Source organism: Rhinolophus hipposideros, assembly GCF_964194185.1.
Source record: "Rhinolophus hipposideros genome assembly, chromosome: 23".
Lineage (NCBI taxonomy): Eukaryota > Metazoa > Chordata > Mammalia > Chiroptera > Rhinolophidae > Rhinolophus > Rhinolophus hipposideros.
In genome coordinates this window covers 5,592,351-5,613,343 of record NC_138069.1, presented here as the reverse complement: position 1 = coordinate 5,613,343, position 20,993 = coordinate 5,592,351, and the positions used below count along the sequence as shown (strand labels likewise).

General features: G+C 53.2%; 1 protein-coding gene across 5 annotated transcripts in view; it reads right to left on the bottom strand.

Annotated features, from left to right (window-relative positions):
• The window catches only part of COL23A1 (collagen type XXIII alpha 1 chain), an 86,376-nt gene that overhangs the window by 29,498 nt on the left and 35,885 nt on the right, over positions 1-20,993 (bottom strand). For 2 of the 5 annotated variants that reach the window (XM_081035826.1, XM_081035827.1), the window contains exon 3: positions 14,650-14,676. The exons of the other annotated variants lie outside the window; for them this stretch is intronic. The gene's annotated coding sequence lies outside the window, so the exon portion shown is untranslated. The remainder of the gene's footprint in view (positions 1-14,649; positions 14,677-20,993) is intronic. 5 annotated transcript variants of the gene reach the window in all.

Here is a 20,993-nt window from a genome sequence, read left to right as displayed (position 1 = left end):
AGGAAGGAGACAGCTTGCCTTTGGAGTCAGATGGGCCTCCTGGCATGGTGGCATGGTCCTGTCACGCCTGCCTAGGGCCCTGCCCACATCTACCCCACATGCTGCCTTTCCCTAACTGGTGTCCCATGGAACACTGCCCTGCAGAGTGTTGACAGGCTGGCCCGGGGAAGGGGATTCCATGGTAAAGTAAGTGTGAGAAACACTGGGTTATACCCTATGAAATAGGTTTCTTTCCTGCAAGCTTTGTCCGAGATATCATCCTGCTTGTGGTCTCAGGAAGGGCAACGTTCCCAGCCTCCTGGGACCCTCATCTCAGGGCTTAGCTGAGCCTTAGGAAAACAACTGAATGCTGTGTGGACCATCTATGAAGAAGGCATTTCCATGGGCTAGAGGGAGACCTAAGCCTGGCTCTGGGTGCTCTGAAAGGAGGAGAAGCACCCCGGAGAAGAGCCAGGCACACACATGGGTTCAGGCTGGACCAAGACGGGGCAGGGTCTAGGCTGTATTCCAGCAGATGAAAAGCTGGTTCTGAACAGAACGGGGCAGCTCTGGGAAGCCCGGAGTGTGGAGGAGCAGAGCCTCAGCTGGGATGCAGGCCGCCCTTGGTGGCGGGGGTCCTAATCCATCCGGCAGCCCTCCCCTGCCCCAGACTATGGGGTGCCCACACCAGCTGTCTCCTGCTCCTCTCACAAGTGTAACAGGAAGAAAAGGCACTCAGGGCAGCCTGTGGAATGCAGGCAGGCTTGGGCCTTGCCTGGGGTCAGAGCCCTTCTGGACCTCAGCTTCCACAGAAGGGGTGACGCTGAGGGTCAGATGTCACAGCGCTGTGCCCGGCTCCCTCCTCTGCCTGATCAAAGCTGGGGAATTCACCAGAGGTTTTCAACGCCGAAACTTTACAGCTGTTCCCAAGCCTGGTTCTGCTTTAAATCACTCTTTCCCGCAGATCAGCTGAGCCCCAGGATGTTTCCGGATGTGAGAAGCAAATAAGGCCGTGGGCTGTGCATGAGCAGGCCAGGCAGCAGAGGCCCCATGTGCTGACTAAGGCCCTGCCTCGCTCACGGACCGGAGTATCCTCGAGCCTCAATTTGCTCATCTGTAAGATGGTCATGACACTCTTCTCTCAATGACAACTCCCATGGGTCCCAGTCAGTCTCCTTCGTCTCCTCCTCTCAGGCCAATCTGGGACAAAAGACCATCCAGGCAAGCTGACACCAAATTGGGGTCTGCATTTGTCCTGCGGTGGAGCAGCGCTAGGAAGTGAGTGACCTTAGTGTGGCCTTCCGAGTGGCTGGCAGGGGGATGCCGGGCTGGGCCTTCATGGGTCAGCTCACTTCCTCCCTCACATGGTGGAGTATTTCCTGAGGAGTGTTCCACAGAGCCATCTTTTGAGAACAATTAACAAGGTGGTAAAAGAGGGGAGCTTTCCTGGTGAAATCAGTTTGGGACGTGGGGTATGCTGGCTCCATCCCCGGAGCTTCCCAATGTCCCTTAGGTTGTGAAGCCTGGTGTGTGACAAGAACGGTGTGTGTGTGTGTGTGTCCTGCAGCAGGGGGTTTGTGCTGACTGCATGCCTCACGAGACGGCTCAGGCCTCCAGATCCATCAGCAACAGTATCTGTGGGGCTGAACTAAATCAGTGAGCTGGCTGTGTTTAAATGCAGACGGCAGTGAATGCTCAGACTAGCCGGAGCTGGATGACTGTCTTGCTTTCTGGTTGTAATTAAAGCTGATGGCTCCTGTCAGGGAATGGAGCCCTCGAAATGCACCGGGACAGGGCCCCTGGATGAGGGGGCTTACTGGGATTATCAGTCCAGGGCCCAGTAATTACGGCCCAGATGTTGACAATTCATCAAATTACAAGGCTGTTGGGGCCTGGGGTCTGAGCCGGGACGTGCACATTCCTGCGTGAAGGCTCCCTCATTAGGGCTGTCCAGTGTGCGAGGGGGTGGGTGGCAGCCCCTTGGGCAGGCCAGCCCCATGTGGTCCTGATTTCTCAGTCCAGGCTGTTTGCACACACACGGGCCACAGCAAGACAGTCTGGGCGTAGCAATTTCCCAGACTTGAATTCTGCCCTCAGGAAAGGGAAGAAAGGACCTCCCTTCTTAGGTCCAGTCTGGCTGCAATTGGTGCCTGGGTGTACGGCCCGGCACACAGTGCCTCCCAGGAAATCCCTTCCCAGGGTCTGCGACACCATGTAGAGTGGTCTCTGCAGTCCCCCATTGCACCCCAGCTCACCACACGCGGGGTGGGCAGTGCTGGGCTTTACCTGGGTGGGGTCCTAAGAGACTGCCAAGGCCAGGGACCTGTCCTCCATTTGCTCTTTGGCCTCACACGCTGCCGCCCCCCTTGTCCTTGCCTGTACAGTGAAGGGCTGGGCCTGGAGCCAGGCTTGGTTTGGTCCATGCAATTAAAAACAAAAAATCCCAAAAAACAAACCTAACCTAATTAGTTGCAACATTTACAAATTATGACATTTCACATAAACATCCGGACTTTGGACTTTCTCGTAAACTTGGAAGACCTTACACCCTGGGGCACCTGTGCCTGGTAATACCTGCCAGGCCAAGTGCTCCCTTAGCCGGGCACCAGTCCACGGGCACAGGTTCTGCCCCTTCCTACTGCCTCACAGCTGGCCCGCTGCCCCATTGAGGTGACCTGCCAGCTCTGTTGGGGCATCTGGGTTTGTAACCCTCGGCCTAGACTCCACGTCCCTTCAGCTCTATAGTTCTGAGAGGCAGGGAAGCCAGCTGGCTTCTATTTTGGGGAGACAGCATGCTCGGTGACTCTGCTGCATGCGCTGGAAGCAATTACACATATGTCCACGTTACACATCATGGCTAGAAGAGGTGGTGCTATACCTTTGAACCAATCCCCAAATACCTGCTTAAATTACACATTTGCCTGTTCCATAATTACCCTGTCAGGTATTAGGAAAAATTGTTCCTGGGTGGGGTGGAGGGGGTAATGGGCCTGACTCCCACTCGGTGTGGGAGGATGGAAGACGGGCCAGTGATTCAGGTTGTGTCCACCTGAGCCTCCTCAGGACCGGTGTCTCCAGCTCAGGCACATGGGGATGGTCCGGTGGAAGGCGAGGGTAGCAGACAGGCCAGGGAATCCTTTTGGTGGCAGCATCTGCTGGCTGGAGATCCAGCAGGGTGGAGCACCAGCTGGCCAGAGGGGAGACAGTTCCCATGTGGCTTGAACTACATGATGGAGACAGGAGGCAACCTGCCGGGGACAGCACGGCTCAGAAGGTGCGACTAAGGGGCCAGCCTGGTGGCTCCGGTGGTTAGAGCGCTGTGCTCCTAACACCGAGGTTGCTGGTTCGATTCCCACATGGGCCAGTGAGTTGCCCCCTCTACAGCTAAGATTGTGAACAATGGCTCTCCCTGGAGCTGGGCTGCGTGAGTGGGCTGCAGCCGGCGAGAGCTGCTGTGAGTGGCCGACTCACTGCCTCAGATGGGGGGTGCGCAAGGCTCATAACACAAGCATGGGCCAGGGAGCTGGGTCCTACACAACTAGACTGAGAAACAACGGCTTGAACCGGAGTGGGGGGGGGCGGGGGGAGATGGAAGAAGAAAAAAAAAAAAGGTGCGACTGAGCCCTTACATTACTAGGACACCAGGGGACAGGGTGACCAGGACAGCTTGCAGCAGATACTGAGGCTGTGGCTACTCTGCAGGTAGCCACACGGCTGCTCTGTCCTCCTGCCCCAGCCCTGGTCTGTGGGGCCCTCCTGGCCTCCCTCAGGTTTGATTGTCTAGCCTCCGAAAGCTCCCCCTGGGCTGCTGTGGGTGGGTCCTCCTTGGTTTCCACAGACAACACAATTATCATCCACTGGTAATAAATTGATTGGAACCTTTAAGGATCCACAGATTTCATGTACAATTTGGATTTCTACCCTCTCTTGAAATATTGGGAGATGTAATGATTGACCCGCATGGAATGAACTGTGGCACCCCCTGTAGATAGAGCGTGTGCCCCCCAGTTCAGCCCAGGCCCCACCTTTCCCTACCTTCTCCCGCACCCAGCCAGCTTCGCCTATTTCCTCACGTGGCTGGCCTCTGTAAGGCGTCAATGAGCGCGTGAGCCTGCAGTTCCAGCTCTGAACCGTTCCTCTAAACTGTGGACTCCTCTCAGTCCTCCACCCGCCGCTGCCTAGGTCCTGGACCAGCCTCCACCAGCCTCCCTGCCTCTGCCCCCGCACGCCATCCTTCTGCACTTCGAAGATGCAGGGACTTCCTGATTGTTGTATCCCTGCCCTGCAGACCTCTCAGTGAGCTGCACAACTTCCCTGGAGCCTGTTTCTTCCTCTGGAGAGTGGGTGTGGTGTAGGTGGAATGGCTTCCCGTAGGTAACAGTGCCCAACCCAGAGCATGGCACCCAGGGAGTTGATTCAGTGTCATGCGCTGGAATGCGCAGGGTCAGTTCAGGGGTGAGAGTCCAGAAAACAGGGTGAAGCCAAAAGACACACTCCTTTGCCTTCTCATCTGGATGTTGCCGAGCCTGAGCGTAGCCCTGCCAGACAGCACCATTATTATCCCCATTTCTCAGATGAGGGACGTGATGCTTGCAGAGGCCAGGCATGGCCAGCTTGGCTTAGGACACAACTTGCATCTCATGCCTGAGTCCTGAAGGCTTCCTGCCTCACCACCCGCTGTGAGACACCCTCACCCGCTGCCCTTGGACAGAGTCGCAGCGCCCTTTGGCCTGGCACTCAGAGCCCCTCCTCTGTCTCCCACATGCCTCCTTCACGTCTTCTCTGAGAAGCCTTCCTCAACTCTCCCTCACCTCACCACAGTTTCTCTTACCGACCCATTGCTGTCTTCCTGCCACCTCCGCTCCTACAGTGACTGTCCCCAAGGCTCCAGTGCCTACCGTAGGCCCAGTTCTGAGGGTGTTCATGAGTCTGTGAAGTGCCCACTCTCCAGGCCCCCAAGCTAGGCTTGTGTCAATGGTCCCACTAAGTGTGGGTCTGAACAGCCCCAAAGAGGGAGGTCCTGTTGCTGGAATGATCCCTCACCTTGCATGGGAGATGACCCACTGGGGCCAATCTCTCCCTAGATGCCCTTCCTGACAGGTGGGTGTGCAACCCTAACTCGCACACCTCCAGTGACGGGGAACTCCTTCCTAGATAGTCTGACGGATTTGCAAAGTTTTTGTTTAAGTCCTGCTCTTCCCAAGTCGGATGTCACTGATTCTCTCCACCTTGTGGCCCCTGGGGAGGCAGCCAACTGGTTCAGTGAGGCTGGCTGTTACAGGGCCATCGCTGTCGTTCCCCACCCTCCGTCTCCTGTTCCCTTGCCAGCCTGGCCTGTCTTGGGTGCACCCTCTCTCTGCGCCCTCTGTCTGGACATTCCCCCTTAAGCTCCCAACTTGTCAGCACCTACCCAGCCTTCTGACCTCCGCTCACACCTCTCTTCCTTCTCTGACCCCAGCAGGCTGGGGCCGGGTTACAGGTGTTTGCAGCAACTTGTATCTTCCGGACACTGACCATTGTGCATACCAAGGTCGGGGGTCCCATGAATTTTGATTCTCTGTCCCACTCAACCACAGCCTCCACGGAGGTAGGGCCCTTGGGCATATTTCTTGTGATTGTGTCCCAAATGCCAAAGTCCCTCATACATAGTGAGAACACAAGTATTTGTTGAACGAACCACATGGATGCCTCTGAATGAATGTCCAGTTTCCCACCGGCTGCAGTTCAGGCCTTGGAACACCAGAGGGCGCTCTTGACCTGCCGAAGGCTACTCTGGGCAACCGCTGACTCCTGCCCTCAGGCCAGAGCCTGGGAGGTCAGCCTGGACGCTGGGCACTGAGGACGCTGGCTGAAGAGGGCCTCCTTCAGCCTCCAGGGCTCCCCCTGCTGGGGTCAGTGACCACCACAGTGGCAGGAAATGGCACTCACTGAGCCCAGCCAGTGTGCTCAGCACTAGCGTTCCCCAAACTGCTGAAGAGGGGTTAGGGAACACGGGTCTACAGAGCTCTGAAGCCCATTCTCTCTCCACATGAACAGGACAGGCGTCCAGTCCCTGATTTCAGGAGAAGCTGGATGGACCAGCTTCGTACCCAGATACTTGCATTCTCGCAAATCTATTTTTTTTGGGGGGGGGGGGCAGCCGGATGGCTCAGTTGGTTAGAGCGCGAGCTCTCAACAACAAGGTTGCTGGTTCAATTCCCTCATGAGATGGTGGGCTGTGCCCCCTGCAACTAAGATTGAAAACTGCGACTGGACTTGGAGCCGAGCTGCGCCCTCCACGACTAGATTGAAGGACAGTGACTTGGAGCTGATGGGCTCTGGAGAAACATACTGTTCCCCAATATTCTCCAATAAAATTTAAAAAATATCAAAAACCTTAAATTATTTTTTTAAAAATCTATTTTTTTGGAAGACCAGAGTTTGCCCCAGTTACCTGGTGCAGGTCTGTGGGCACCCTCTTCCACTGCAGTGGGGTGGAGGTGCTGGAGGGTGCTTTGTTGCCTGGGGAAGCAGGAAGAGGTTCAGCCAGCAACCAGCCAGAGGGCCCCACTCTGCAAAGGTGTCACAGGCATCCCCACAAAGGACAGGACGAACCTACTCTGCCAGCCCCCACAGGGCTGGCCCTGCTAATTGCTCTCCCAGAGCTGGACTTAGCAGGCGACACCTCGGAGGCTGAAACCTAGGTCTGGGGACACGCTGGCCATTGCCTGGAAGATGTTGAAGAGCTGCAGAGGGTGAGCAATGCATCTGGAAACCAAGAGCAGAAGCAGCAGCACAGGCTCCCTGTCCTTTAGCTGCCCCACACATGACACTTGAGGGGACAGTGGCAAGGTGGTCTGAGTCAAAGAGCCCCTGCCCTGGGCTGGTGAGGGACCCTGGAGAGGAAAGGCCAGAGTGGTGGCCCTTTCTCGAAGGCCCGGCTCTGTCTCCCTGAGGTTCCAATCTGGGGGCTTTCACTTCGGGAAACCTGCTTTCATTCTGTTTCCGCATCTGGAGAGCTGGGGAGCAGCACTGAGGGGGTCAGATTAAAATGAGATGTAGAATGTCAGAATCTAAAAACAGATGAATTTGGGATATTACAGATGAATCATTGAACTAATTACACATTTACAATCAAAGCTGTTTTTGAACAACAAGAGTGCAAGAAAGCATATGAATGAATGTGTGCTGCTCTGTGGTCCTTCTTTGTTCACTTGATTAATTCCAAACAATCCAACTGAGTCATTTACTTCGAAATTGGTCCCAGGCTGAGGGCTTGCCTCATGGCCCACATATCAGCTTGGAGTTTCTGCCGCCCCCGTCCCCAGGGCCTGGCTGCTGGTGCTCCCATTACTGCTCCTAGAGACACTGCAGCTCCTACCTGTCCCCTTCTCCCTGCAATGATTCCTGTGCGTTTAGCCAGACAGGTTCTGGGCGCGGTGCTTGGGGGGCTGTGCTGCCAGGCACGAGGAGAGCTGGTTCTGGTCCCTCACTGTAGCTCCTGCCCGCTCTCATTTCTCAGGTTGGCCCTTTCCCCTCCATCCTCACGAGGACATTCTTGATTCAGGCTACAGCCGCGAATTATTGCATCGGCCTCCTACCTGGACCCCTTCTTCCAGTCTCTGCCCTGGAGCAGGGAGGCCTTTTCAATACACACGTCTGTCCATGTCACCGAGTGGCTCCCCTGGGCTCCAAACTCTTCTGCTGCGTGGGTGGGAGGCCCTTCACTCAGTATCACCTTCTCTCCTCTTCCTGCCCGTCCTCTGAGTGCTGTCCCTGGACACATGGGGCCACACTACACCCCTTGCTGTGTTCACGGTGCCTGTATTTGTGCAGCATGGAATGCCTCCCCAGCTTCTCCTGCCGAACTCCTACTCATCCCTCAAGACACACCTCACATATCCCTCTTCTGTGGCCTCCCCTGGTCTCAGGCAGTTATCCACATCTTTCTCTGGGGCAGAATCCCTATCTATGTGCATCACAGCACAGTAAATCTCTCTGTATGGGAGGGTTTCCTACTAGACTCAGGGACAGTGGGCAGGATGGGTGGGTGACAGGCCATCTGTGGTCAGAATCCCATCAGAGGTGGCTGGGCCCAAAAAGTCATTTTATGAAACAGTTCAGAGCCCAAACCAGTGAGGAATTATGAGCACTTGCTGAGTGGGACCTGTGTTTCCCGGGGCCTGCCAGCCTGATCTCCTTCCTTCCAGCAACACAGCATGAGACAGAGACTGCAGCTCTAGTTTGTGGATGGGAAGGTGAACTGCTCAGGAGTTTCGTGATGGGTTCCAGTTAACAGAGGCCTTTGGAACTGGTACCACCTGCAGGCAGGAGAAACAAGGGGACTCCAGAGCTCAACATGGTAGGAGGACAGACCACTGTCTGGGCCCTAGGGGGTCTGCAGGCAGAAGCCAGGCCCACATGTTTACCATAGTGAGATCTGGAAAAGTGGTATGGCCACTCTAAGCCTCAGTTTTTCAATCCACAAAATGGGCACAAATCGTCTGCCTAGGGATGGGATGTGCTTTGAAATTGTGAAGCGCTGCACAGATCTGATTCCTAATGTTTTCATCCAGGCCAAACCTCACATTTTGCAAATGTGGACACAGAAGCCCAGAAAGGCTGAGTGACTGCCTAAGGGCAGGACCTGTCATGACTGTGGTCCCTGGCAAGTCCTGCTCCACTCAGCTGCTCCACGACAGGATAGGACCTGGCCAGGGAAACGGAATTGGACATTTCATCATGAGGGAGATGTGTTTCTTCCTAATTTCTAGTAATGGTCATGACACAGATGTATGAATGAGGATAGAAGGGAAGGTGGGCTAGAGAAATGGACTTCTTTAAGTTAGACTTTTTTTTCCCTCCATGTTTTTGAAAAGCAAGAATGGGTCTTAACAATTTCATAAGGAGGTGGAAAGCAGTGCATAGAGAGAGAGCTCCAGGGCTAGAGAAAAATAGGATGAGGAGGAAAAATGGAACATTCACTCCATATACCTGGTGAGAGGGGAAGGACCCAATGCCAATACACAGACAGTTGTGAGCCCCAGCCTGCTGTGGGGCGGCTGGTGTGACGGAGGAGAGACAGCAACCCGGGTGCTAATGGCTTGTCATGTGGGTGGGCTCAGGCCTCAGCCAAGTCATGACACCCTCTGAGCTCGGCATCCTCGTCTGTCAGGAGAGCCGACACCGCCAACCTCCCAGGGCGAGAGTGCCTGCGAGCCTGTACCCAGCAAGCACTCAGCAGGTACCCCTGCTTCCCTGGCCTGATGGAGGGGCTTTGGGGGACGGGAAGGGACAGCCCTTTCTTCCAGTTCTCTTTGGAGGGGAAATCTCTGAGCCCTTGGCGTGACGCTCTGTCTTTGGGGACAAGTGGTTTCTGTAAACACACAGCGAAATTTCCTTGGTCTCCCACCTCTCACTGTGGCCTCCAGGGTTCTACTCGATGCAGCCCTGGAGACCTCTCTGGCTCCCCTCCCACAGTCTTCCCGTCACTTGCTCACTCACTGCAGCCACCCTGGCCTCGCACGCACCCTGGACACATGAAGCTTGTCACGAACTCATGACATGTGAACTTGCTTTTCCTCTGTCAGGAGCACTTTCCCCTGAAGATCACTGCATTTGTTTCATCATTTAAGTCTCAGCTCAAACGTCATCTTCCCGAAGAGCCTTCTGATTGCTCAATCTAAATTAAACCCACCATCCACGCAGCCAGCAGTCTCATCATGTCCCTGCTTCATTCTCTTTGGGGCACATGTTGCTGTTTGAAGCTATCTTGTTTGGCTTATTTGTTACTTGTTTATTGCTTTTCTCCTCCCCACTACAGGGAGAGGCCTTGTCTCTCTTGCTCGGTACGGGTCCAAAGACCCAGAAAAGCACCTGCCACAGAGTCACTGATGGATGGGGCGGCAAGTTCCCCACCCCAGGGCCTCGGCACCACCGGCACACTCTAGGTTTCATAATCTCCACGCATCTCTGACCTCGCAACCTAACATTCTCCTCATATGTCCAAATGTAGAGAACTCTTAAGCCCTGAAAGATATTACCAAAACCATGTTTTTCAAGACATGTTTTGAAGGTGTAAAACAAACCAGAAAGTCACTAAAGTTCAACAGTAAGCATCAGAAAGATCAAATACCAAAGTAGAGAAAAGTGAGGATTCTTGTATTGTAAATAGGAGATGACGAGAGGGTCTAATATGTAAAGTCAAGGTGTAGGCAAGACTGAGTCTTGCATGAGAGGCAAATCTTTTCATTTTTGACAGAAGCCATAGTTTGGAGCAGAAGAAAGGGCTGTGATAAGAAACCTCCAGGAAAATCCCAGTGACCCTAATAGTTGCTCCAACTCCATGGCAAACTCTCTGTGTTGACCCCCTTCCCCCAAAGCTTCCAGAAGACTGAGACTGGGTCTTTGTGCCCCCCTAGTACCCAGCATAGAGCATGACATAGCTTACAGATTTGTGGAACAGAACCAAGCCTCCTATTTATGAGACAGCAAAACCACTTCATCAGTGTAAATGCTGACTACTACTAAAAAACGCAAGACTGCTGAGCCCAGAGCTCTCTGCAGGTCCTACCTCGGATTCACAATGTTCTGAGCCCCAAACTCCCCCTATGCTGCTGATGCCATGATGTCTGCTGTCCCTGAACCAATTGGTATCCCAAAGCTCTCAAACCTGGTGATTTCCTCTTTAAATGCTCTACCTGCAATTCCAAACCCTACCACCAGGTGGCAGTTACGGTTACAGGAATTTTTTTCAAAACTAGTTTAATCGCTAAGACTCTACTTCTAATGAAAACACACCCTAAATTAAAACAAGATACATACATACATACACATCCATTTTTTAACTTATTGTATTGGCATAGATTTAAAAGTATGATAATACCCACAGTTGGCCAGGGCTTGGGGAAACCACGAAGCCTTCATGCGATGTTGGTAGGAATGTAAATTAGTACAGCCCCCTGGAGGACAATTTGGCAATATACATCAAAAGGCTTAAACGTGCAAAGCCTTTGGTCCAGCGATTTAACTTCTAGACATTTATTCTAAGGAGATAATGGAAGTAAGCCCTGATTTGTTCCCAGGATGTTGAATGCAAGGGTGAAAAAATTTCAATATAAATAATATAACTTGGAGCTTGGTTAAATAAATTATGCACAATAAAATACTACGTAGCTACTACATTCTATAAGAATTCTTAGGGATGAGGAAAAATCTCATGACACATTAAGTGAACAAAATAAGCTACAGAAAATATGTCCACTGCAATACCAGTTTTAAAGTAAGAAATATAAAAACAAACTTGTGCATAAAAAGTGCCAGAAGAACAAATACCAAAATATTGAGAGGACTTATCTGTGGGTGGTAGGATGATTACTTTTTCCTCTTTTGTGCTTTTCTCTATTTTGGCAAGGTTTTATAATAAACACTCTTTTGTTGTCATCAGCAGAGAGCGATGAATGAACCCACAAGCACAGGCTGGCCTCTGAGCAAGACGTCTGTGGGCACCTGACCCCGGGTCCTGTCAAGCCACACCCTGCCCCATGGACACGGTGGCTCCTAGCCCTGCCCCCTGCTCCCGTCGGGTCTCCATATGGACCAGGTTTCAGCTGCTCTTGCTCACTGGGGGGACCAGCCCTCCCCTGGATTAATCCAGAAAACCCAGCCTGCAGTCTCCACCACAATCCCCTGCAACTCTTTTCTTGCCCTTTAGGGGCACAGAGTGTGACAGGTTTTCAGCACAAACTGAAAATAAAAAAAATCCTCCCTGAAGCTGGTTTTGAAGTTTGTTAAGCTGCAGAAAATACTCCTTTTCTACAACTGACGGTTCTCAAAGCCGTTTTGCTCTCTGCAGTCTGCTGACGGGTGGGTCATAATGGTTTCCCAAGCCTGTCTTTCCTTCCCTCGAGGCTTTCTGTGGTGAGGAAAGAGTGACATTATTGAGGGGCTGCCACGTGAACTGCACTTGCTCTCTGCCTGTGTTACCCACTGACCCTCCAGCTCTGTGAGTGGGATCTCCCAGGTCCCAAGAGGCTGAGAGGCCTGCCCAAGTGTGCACAGCTTAGCCGGATCAGCCTGGGTCTGACTGACGGAAGCCTGTTCAATACTCAGCATATGAGGTTCCCCTTAGATGGCCCAGGGCCCTGCACCCCTGCAGAGGCCCTAACCTCTGGGATGACTGCATGAAGCCGTCTGTAAACAGACCCCAGGCTGGGAGCCAGGCCCTCCACAGGCCAAGAGATCTGGCTGTCAACTCAAAACACATAAGCCCCTCCCTTGCACCCACCCCTTGCCCACACAGGCCTGCTTTCCTCCCCTGGGGGAAGCCAGGCCAGGTATCTCCCCATCCCGTGGGCCTCACGGAAGGGGCAGCCCTCAAGGCAGTGCCAGAACCAAGGTGCTCAGAGGCACACAGCTGGCGAGCCGGGTGGTTCCTGGGCTGGAGGCACAAACGCCCTCAACCCGGCCAGGGAAAGGGCCCAGATCGGTGTGGAAACCAAAGTGTGTGTACAAACTGGGGCTGGGTGACCTCGGGGAAAAGGGCGACCTGGCCCTGGGAAAAAGGGCGACCTCCCCTGAGGGGAGGGGGACACCACCTTCCCCTCCCCATTGCCTGGTGGGGCCTGCTCAGGGCTTCCTGGGGATGAGGAGCTGGAGAGGCCAAGGGCACCGCTGGAGCTGCCTGCAGATGGGCAGTGGGGAGGGCTGGCTGGGCCCTAACCGCCTCCTTCCCAGAAAGCTCCCAGGTCACACTACTTGCACACCCTTCCCCGGCCGGCCCCTGACACATTCTTCACAGAGCCCCATCTCGGGCCCAGGCTCAGTACCGAGCATCTCACACGCTGAGCCTTCAGCCTAGATTTCTGACAGCCCTGTGACGCCGCACCGTGACTAGGCCACCGTCTGCTGTGACCTGTGGTGTCTGTGTGCTCCAGGGGTGACCTCATTTCATCTGAACCCCAATCCCGATCTTCACAGGCGAGGAGACAGAGACTTAGGGCAGCCAAGGCATTTACCCCTCAGCCGCCTAACTCCGCCCCAGGATGCCAGCCTCTTGCCCAGAGTCCCCCAGCCACCCCCGCCTTGCCCCCATCCACCATCAGCCAATGTCCTCCTGATGCTAGGGAGAAAGGAATGCTGGGTCGCCGTGTGCTCAGAGGAGATGACAACAGCGGGGAAGCGGGGAGACACCTCATCACCAGCCACCGCCCTCGGCCCTTCGGACAGGAGCGTCTGCAGTCAAGAGTAACCTGGACTGTAAACTTCGATGGATCAGAAAGTCCCCAGCCCTCCTGAGCCGGCGAACAAACCGTCCCCAAGACATGAGGCTGCAGTGTTCCAGCGAGAGCCCGTGGCTCCCCAACAATCTATCTGCCTGTCGTGTAGGAATTGGGAGTGACTCCTCCCCAGTCAGGAAGGGGAGCTGATGGGCCTGGCCCCCAGGGTGCTCCTGCAGGATGAAGGTGGATCCTGGCTGGTTTCCAGGGTTCCTTCTACTTCACGCTGAGCAGGATGTTTCTGGTCTAAGAGGCCAGGCTGCCGCCTCTGGGGCAGCTATCTTGACTGATCGAGAGACTCCAAACACTACTCTGGACCCAGCGTGGGCCGCTCTGGACACAAGATAAATGCCCCCAAAGTCTCCTCCGAGTCCTGGAGGGCCCGGTTTGTGATGCATTTTTTGTGACCGTTACCTCCTCAGTCTCATTTAACCCCAACTCTAACTCTGTGAGGCAGGCCTTCATCACCCCATTTCACAGAACAGGAAACTGAAGCTCAGAGAGGGTTAGCGCCTACCTGAAGGTCACCCAGCTAGGAGGCACAGCGTTGGAATCCAAGCCCAGGTTACCCCTACACTTGGGACTGCCCTCCACACCCTCCCAGGAAGGCAGCGCCTGCAGGACTAGGGACCCCCCACCTTACCTCCAACACCAGCCCATCCAAGTCTGAGCAGATCTTGCCATTAGAGAGGTCTATGAATCAGTCAACATTTCCCTCCCTGCATAGTACTGGTCTGAGGCACCGAACAAACCCCTTCTCCAGCAGGACGGTCCTGCCACACTCTCTTTTTACCCCCTGCTCTGATGTGTCAGGACGTCTGTGCAGGACTCACAGCCCACAGCCACCCTTGTTTCTTCTGTCATCCTCATCCAGCCTGGGCTGGGGACACTGATTCCAAGTAAAAGCTAAGTTTTAGGTTTAACTGTAAAAGCTCTGAGAATTGACAAACCACAAAGGCCGAACCGGAACCCACCCATCTCCCGTTCTTGAGTGGTGCAGGCACATGGTAGACCGGGACGGGAGTGTCCTATGTGCTGGGAAGGGGCAGGCACCAAGCCGGCCTGGTGGCTGCTCCACAGCCACGGGCTGGACCCTGGGCTCCGGGAGACATACTGGCAGGAAGAGCAGTGCTGGGTGGACTCAGGACCCCAGGAGACTCCTTCTCAAAGCCTCTTGGCTTTGCCTGCGAGGCAGCTGGAGCTGCAGACAGTTCCTGCCAGGCTGGGGCCCTGCAGACTTGCATGTCCTGGGTCTCCACAGAGCTAACGCTAATCCCTCCACAGAAAGACCAGAGCTCCCGAGGAGCAGAGGAGGGGGGAGAGAGGAGCAAAGACAGTAAAATAAAAGGCTCAGAGGAAGAATATTGGCTTGAGAGAAAAGGGCAAAGAGAGCAAGAAATAAATGGTAAATTACCGGGTAGCCATCTCGTCCCGATTGCCCCTGTGGTAATTAATATGTCATTAATAATCAGACTTTCAGCAGAAAACCATATGGCAACACTTAGCACTCAATCGAGGCCCCAGACTCCCCCAGGTTCTGTGGCAGAGGCTGCTGGTGGGGAGCAGACGCTTTTGGGGGAGACTCAGGGCGCTGACAGGTCTAGGGGACAGAGCACCCACTTGTCACCTCATTGGGCAGGCTGGAGGGGCCACCAAGACACATGACCATGCAAGTCCTGCTCACGTCACCCAGCGCACATGGCAAGGACCAGGTGGGGACATGGGGTTCACGAGGGTGGTGTCACAGCCACCAGGGAAAATGCTCCTAAAGTGCTGAGGGGCCAAGAGAGCAGATGTGGGTTTCCTGCCTGCTACTGGGATGGGGTGAGCCCAGGAAGACAGCTTTGGGAGCCAGAGATATGGGGGTGTGGGGGCGCTTATTGCTACTGGACACTTCTCCACCACCACGAGCTTGAAGCCCTGACTGCCTGGCCTGTGTCCCGTCATAGGCCTCCATCTCAGGTTGCAGCTTGAGAATTCTGCATTCGTTTAATGCACTTAATTGTTTAACAGCAGAGTTAAAAAACACCCTGTTCCGTCGTGCTCTGCGTTACGCATTCAGCGAGTTCACACAGGCCAGCTACCTCCATGTGACAGCCAGGAATGACTCAACACAGAAAAAACTGCTTATGGCCAATACAGCTACACATTCTTGCTGGCTCGCTTTTTGGCTTAATGTGGTGCTAGAAGCATCGAAAAGCCCAGATTCCAAAGGGTGCCGATTGGGACATGTATCATGGAAAGTGGAAGTCAAAAATAAAACAGCTCATCAGAAAGGAATTCCTTTAGAAAGTTCAAACTCTTAATGTGCTTTTTCTTTTCAATGTGCTTCGTGAATTGATTCACCAGAATTTATCGGGCAAAAACTGCCACAATGACTCAAAGCCAGGCTTGTCGTGGTTCTTGGAAAACAACGGGATTTCCGGTTCAATGCTGCCTGGAGCGCCAGCCCCTCCTCCACACCTTTCTCAAACCCAACACTCGCGGGCAACTGCCCAAGTCTGAGAGTCAAACGCATTTTGGCAAAGAGAAATGGACCCTACCATCTAGAGATTAAGCCCAAGTCAGTTCTGGCATAACTGCCTGACTCCAGAGCCCTTTCTGCCAAAGCACGTGAGACAAAAACATTTAAACAGATCGACTTCAGTAGAGCAGTTAGAAAACATGGGCGTGGTGCTTGCATTTCAGTGTACCCAGCGGAGCCAGGGGTCCGGTGAGGAGCAGCCAGGCTCGTGCTAGCTCTCTTGGAAGGGAAGTGGTCACAAAATGCTTCAAGGGGCAGGTCAAGCCTGTGGAATTCAGGGCTTGGATTCATCTGCATATTTAAAAAGATATGGCCCCTGCCCAGACTGTTTTGTTGTTTTTAGGACACACCTCTCCAACCAAATACTATTTTCATGGAAGTGCTACAGAGAGAGAACAAAATGTCTTATCTTTCAGGAGCAGAGAGCAGAATCCAGGGCACTTACTGGAGGACCTGCAAAACACAAGCAGAGAGGCCACAGTCAGAACCAAAGTGGGGGAGAGTCCCCTCGCCATGATGGGCCACCTCGCACATTTCCTCGCCACACCTCTGCACAAGGCTTTGATGTCGTCACAGGCCCCAAAGCAGGTGTCAGGGCAGAGGGAGCAACTTTGCCCTTGGAGGGGCTGGGGTGGGCATGTGGCAGGTGATAACAATCCCGCACCTGTGGGTTCATGCATTCATTTTACGAGGCTGCTGCTTGGGCCGCCCATGTTGGACTTTGGCCACCTGGGCAGGAATCAGACCTTGTTCTCACCTGAAGGACAAAATAGGGTGCTCACTGGGGGTTTGGTTCATTTCTATTGAAAGGGAGAGACTTGGGGGAGAAAATATTTTGGGCAGAGGGAAGAACATCCCAAGGGCACTGGGATGTATGTGGCTGAGCAGACGTGAGGGTGGTGCCCGAGGCCCAGCTCTGGGCTGCACGGGGTACTTGAAGGGGACAAGTCTAGAAGCACAGGTGCTGCTGCAGGAAAGGCTGGTGCAACAAGCCAAGGATTGTCCCACAGAGATGTGGACTCACGGAGAACACTCATGACACCCACAGGTGTCCTCACTTTATGGTTTGCAAATTGCATTGCATATCGGTGACTGCATCTGACCTTCTCAGTACTTTGTGAGAGGTTTGATGAACACACCCATTTGACAGATGACAACAGAAAGAAGTGACTTGCCTAAGGCCACATAATTGCTTAGGGATGGAGCTCATCCAGGAAGGGAGTGTCCCAACTCAACCCCATACTCACTTTCCACTAAGCCACATTGGCTCCTGGCAGACCCCGGACCTCAGTCCCAGGGAGGCAAGTAATGGGACCCAGTGGTGACACAAGACCTCAGGTTCACAGAATTTTCCTTGAACGGACAGGTACTAAAGAAAACAATTACACAAGGGAAAGTACAGGGAGCCCCCAGCATGTGACAGGTTGGGCCCACTCAGGGTGAGAGACTAGGCTGACTCCAGAGGGCGAGGATGATTTCTGGGAGAGGGAGGTGGAGGCAGGAGCAAGGCAGAGATGGGAAAGCTCAGACCTGCCAAGATCACTGGCCTTTTGAGGGCTGCAGTAGGGGAGGGGCTGGGGGGAAGGCATGGCCAGCCAGAGCACAGGGCCTTGTTTCCTTGTCACAAACGAGGAGAGCGGGATTCAAAGGGTAGTGGGGGTGGGGCGCTGCAGGTTCTGCGTGGAGGAGTGATTCCAGGGGCCAGGCGTGGGCCCCGCAAAACTGCAGCTGTCCCCGTGCTGGCAGTGGAGATGAGCGAGGTGAGTCAGAGGTTACTTGTCAGTGAGGACAGGCAGGATTTGCTCTTCGATTTAACGGCAGAGGTGGGGTCGAGGGGTGCATGGGGCATAGAACAAGGAGAAGGGTGAGAAAAAGATGTTTGGCTTGAAAGCTGATGTATGATGGTGCTAATACCCAAGAATGGTAAGATGGGGGCTGTGTCTCCCCTAAGTCTAGACTAGGGACGGGCAAGGTGTTGGCCATTTGGACATCCATACAGCTGACTTCAGCCAAGGAGCTTGCTCCCTGTTTTATAAAGAAAAGCTGCCAGATGGATGTACTGTCAGTCATCTTTCACATGCACACACCTGTCTGCGCCTGCGCCTGTGCCTGGCCTCCTCTCCAAGTCCCTCAGGTTAAGTAGGAGGGGCTGACCTGCTTCTACCTTCTGGGGACCGTGCTGCACCCACCACACCCACCATCCCTCTGCCTGCTCTCACAGTCAAGCCTGCTCTCAAGCAGATCCTTCCCAACAGCTCTGAAACATGCTCCAATTCCTTTGATTAAAAAAAGTACAGGGTGGCCAGTTGACTCCGTGGGTTAGAGCACAGTGCTGCGGTGCTCATAACACCCAGGTCACCAGTTCGATTCCCACATGGGCCAGGGAGCCGTGCCCTCCAGAACTAGATTGAAGAAAAACAACGACTTGACTCGGAGCTGACGGGTCCTGGAAATACACACTGTTCCGCAATGTTCCTCAATAAAAATTAAAAACAAACACACGTATACTCGTATTTTTAAATTTCCAATTATAGTTGACAAACAACATTATTTTAGTTTCAGTTGTATAACAGTGATTAGACATTTACATAACTTCTGAAGTGATCACCCCACTTGAGTCTAGTACCCACCTGACTCTATTCATAGCTATTACAATGTTACTGACTATATTCTCTATGCCGTACTTTACATCTGCGTGACTATTTTGTAGCTACCAATTTGAACTTCTTAATCCCTTCACCTTTCCACCCATGTCCCCAGCCCCCCTCCGATCAGGTAACCATCAATTTGTTCTCTGTATCTATGAGTTTATTTCTGTTTTGTTCATTTATTTTGTTTTTTAGATTTCACATATAAGTGAAAGCATACTGTCTGTGTCTGACTTATTTCACTTAGCATAATACCCTCTAGGTCCATCCATGTTGTTGCAAATAGTAAGGTTTCACTTTTTTTAATGGCTGAGTAATTTTCCATTATATGTATGTACCACATTTTTATCCAATTGTCTATCGATGGACACTTCGGTGGCTTCCATATCTTGGCTACTGCAAACCATGCTGCAATAAACATAGGGATGCAGATATCTTTTGAATTACTGTTTTAGATTTCTTCAGATAAATAGTAGGGGGATTGCTGGGTCCTATGATCTATTATTAATTTTTTGAGGAATATTCATACTGTTTTCCATAGTGGCTACACCAATTTACAAACCCACTAACCGTGCACAGGCGTTCCCTTTACTCCACATCCTGGCCGATACTCGTTGTTTGTTGATTTGTTGATGAGGCCATTCTGACAGGTGTGAAGTGGTATCTCATTGTGTTTTTAATTTGTATTTCCTTGATGATTCATGACGTTGAACATCTTTTCATATGTCTATCAGCCATCTGTATGTCCTTTCAATTCCTCTGATTGAAAAACATCCTTTGCTTGCACACCCTCCTCTATTCCTGCCCCGCCCTCTCCCTCATAGACACATTGTAGGAAAGAGGTCATCAGGAGGTGTGTGGCATGTGTGAGATCACTCAGCTAGGGAGGGGTCAGTCTAGGCTGACAGCGGCACCATGGGGCCCCACCCATGTCCCCACCCCATCCACTGTCTCCAGAGGGGTGGCCAGAGTGGGAATGGCAGCATTCCAGACTGATCCCATTGCTCTTGGGACAGGCCACATCTAGCCCATCTAAGAGACTCCAAAATACACCAAGTCACCCCTCTCTTGGGCCCTACCGGCACCATGTCCCCAGCCCATCCTCACTTCGCAGGGGCACCATCATAGCCTCCTAACCAAATTTCTTTTCCTGGGCACCCTAACTCTACCAGCCAGAAGGGACTTTGAAAAATGCCCACCCCTTCCTAAGGCTACTCATTACACCTGGAATAACATCCAAACTCGCGCTCTCCTGTGTGGCCCTGCTCCTCGTCAACTCCCCAGCCTTGACCACCATAGTGCATTTGTCTCTTTAGGTTCTCCAAGGGGCCTGTTCTCTTCGGCCTCAGGACATTCACATCTGTCATGTTCCTGGGGTCGTTGGGCTACGGTTCATTGCCACCACCTCAGAAAAGCCTTCCTTAAATGCAAAATCTGAAGACGTCTCCTTACCCTTCGACGCATTGGTTTTTATCACAGCTCCATGCTATTTCCTCCTCAACACTAATCACAATCTTTGATTATTAAATCCATTTATTGTGTGTCATTGATTGTCTGTCAGCCCTATCAGCAAGGCCGGGACCCCATCTGCCCGGCTTCCTGTTATCTCCTGCTACCTAGCACAGGGCCTGGAAGGCACATAGACTCAGTAAATCTCTGCTGAATGGATGAGGGGCTGCCCAGCAGGCCATCGCCTCTTCTAAGGCCTCTTAGAAGAGGGCTTCATTGCAGAGGATTTGTGCTGTGGCTGCTGTAGCCTCTGGAGATGGGATCTGAGGCCAGCAACAGGCTGGGCACCCAGCAGTGATAGATGGGGCAGGGGGCCTGGCTCAGGCTGTGCAGGGGTCCCTGCCGAGACATGAGGCTAGCTGGAGGGTGGTCCCCCCACGGCTTGGCCCCATTGCACACACAGCTTTCAAACATGTGTTCCAGGCATTGCTTGGATCTGCTGACTCTGCTGTCAGGAATGTGGGAGCTATTAAATAAGAGCCAGCTGACTCTGGAAATAAATGAAATAGGTCTGAGGGAGCAGAGGGGTCAGTGACTCCACGGCCTGTTTAACTAAACTGATGGGGTCCGACAGGGTTTCCCAAACTGGGAGCCATGCCCATGTGCACCTTGAGGTTCGGAGGGTGCATGAGCGGCTTGTTGACAGGTAAGCAGAAGTGTGTGGAGGTCTGGGGACCCATACTGCCCACCTTGAGCTTTAGCCCCCTCCTGGGATGATCATTGCCTGAGTGTTTCCCGAATGGTATATTCCTGGAAAAGCAAACTGGGTAGAATATTTCCCACAGCCTGGCAGGTGCGCAGCTGCACACCAGGAGGTGAGGGCTGGCCTTGGTGCCCATGGCTGTTGGGGCCATTCTACCTGTTCACAGCTCACAGTTGCTCCACTGTGTTGCGCCCAGACTCCGACTCCCACCCCACCTACTTCCTGCTCTGCCTGACAGGCCCTGGCTCTGACCCAGCCCTCTGCTTCCCGCCACTCAGCAACCTCAGATTAAGAGGCACTGGCTCCTGACTCTTGAAAACCCAAATTGCCCCCACCATGAGGACAACCTTCAGCCGTGCTTCTCCAGGGGCTTC